Source organism: Paroedura picta, chromosome 5 (assembly GCF_049243985.1).
Source record: "Paroedura picta isolate Pp20150507F chromosome 5, Ppicta_v3.0, whole genome shotgun sequence".
Lineage (NCBI taxonomy): Eukaryota > Metazoa > Chordata > Lepidosauria > Squamata > Gekkonidae > Paroedura > Paroedura picta.
In genome coordinates, this window is record NC_135373.1 from 80352719 (window position 1) to 80354756 (window position 2038).

Sequence of the window (2038 nt, forward strand, 5' to 3'; positions counted from 1 at the left end):
TATAACTCATTCTACATGAGCCTACCCTTCCCTTTGACCTGGAAATTACAGCTGGTACATAATGTGGCTGCACAGGTCCTCGCTAAATCATCTTGGAGGACTCATGCCCAGCCATTGCTGAGACAGCTGCATTGGTTGCCAGTCGGATTCCAGATCATATTCAGGATTTTGTTTTTGACCTTTAAGGATATATTCAGCTTGGGTCCTTCTTACTTGCAGGATCACCTACCTCCTTATGCCCCCCACAGAGCACTCCGCTCTGAATTTACTGATGGTCCTGGATCCCCAGGAAGTGCACCTGGCATTTACTAGGACCAGGGCCTTTTTGATCCTGGCCCCTACCTGGTGGACGAGCTTCCAGAAGAGCTGCAGGCCCTGATGGAACTCTCTGGATTCTGTAGGGGCTGTGAGATGGAGCTCTTTCTCCAGGAGTTTGGCTGAGGCTGGGTGTTGCTGATACCGGGGAATGAGATCAGGTTCCCCATCCTCCCAGTTCCAGGATTAGGTATTAGATTTTCCTGGAACCACTGAATGATTCACTCCTTGGTTCTTCTTGCTTTTCTTTTTTCTCCATCCCTAGTTGTTGACTATCTGCTGTGCTGGTTCAGCTGCTTCAGACATTGGGGGTGGAATTTGTATTTTTACCGTCATCTTGATTCTAATAATTTTAGGGAGCATTGTTATATTTGGATGTTTTAACTTGTATTGAGTTTTTTTAGAGGTGTTTTATTCTATGTTTACTGTAAACCACCGCAAGCCAGCTGTGCTGGGAGTGATGGTATAAAAATCCAATTGTAAATTAAAGAAAGAAAGAAATCCCTTTAGTGGTGATAGCAATATATTGTTCACATAATCCACATCTCAGTATCACTTCTTTGTAATCTCTACATCGGCACACACATGAACAGGGCAGGAACTTCTTAGTGCTCAGGCCTGGAAGTTGGTGGTCACGTCTCATTTCCCTGATAGAGATAGGCTTTTCCTCTATCAGCCTTTCCTCCTTAATTCTGCATTTCTTTACATGGGCAGGAAAAAAACCTTTGCAGTAAATCATGATTAATAACTGTGTTACAAAGTGAGTTTCTTTTACATTCATCCAATTTTCTTAGCCTGAATTTATACCACAGTTTTCTTGATTTTCCCCTTTCCCCTTACATGCATATGGCACAGTATTAGTCTTTTAGGGATTGTCCTTTCCTGAAGGTCACAATTTATCTGGGATAGGATCATGTTTGATTCTTGAACCACTTGAATTTCACCAAAGAAGCCCATAGAACTCTCTGTGTTTTGTCAGTCACCCTTTTGGCTATGTAGGCAAGCACTGTCCCACCTATTTTAATCCTTTCTCCTGTTTGTGGCTTTATCCCACCTGCTGAAAAAGCTCCCAAGGATTCAGTGCTTGCTCATGACATGAGTGCAGCATGGGTTTCTGATAACATGATGCAGTAGCCACCTGCTGCTACTAAATACCGTAAAGATCATAGCACAACTTTCAAGGTTATTTGGGGATAAGAGCTGCCTCCAGGAACTAAAGAAGTCAGTCAATCACTGTGCAGTACTCCAGCCCAGACAATGATTTCCTGGATTGAACAAGTCTCTCAATATTGACAGGAATTCTACCATTGCCATTTCTATTTAATTGGTACAAAATCTGCCTGTGCAAGTGGACTTGCACCATTCATGGTGTGTCTCCTTCCATTCAGCATGGCATAGTGAAGTTACATATCGTAGTACTCGCAAACAGTGCCCCAAAATTATTTAATTTCATCCCCTTAAGCATTACCAGCATTTTATCTTGTGCATATTTAAAGGATATCAATCCTTTTGAGTTGTTGTTTTCTGATACTGTAACTTCCCTGAGTCTTGGAACCTAGGCAGACAATAAATTGAAATACAAACCTCCACGAGCCAGCTTTTCTGGGAGTGGTGGGATAGAAATCTAATAAATAAACAAACAAACAAATAATAAATAACATGGTGTTCTAGAAACAGGTAGCTTTTTCATTCAATTTTCTGTTCCATGTATCTTCTGCCATAG

At 41.8% G+C, this 2038-nt stretch overlaps 1 protein-coding gene across 5 annotated transcripts in view; it reads left to right on the forward strand.

The window, feature by feature from the left end:
- The window catches only part of SRGAP1 (SLIT-ROBO Rho GTPase activating protein 1), a 126077-nt gene that overhangs the window by 82915 nt on the left and 41124 nt on the right, over window positions 1-2038 (forward strand). The window lies entirely within an intron of this gene.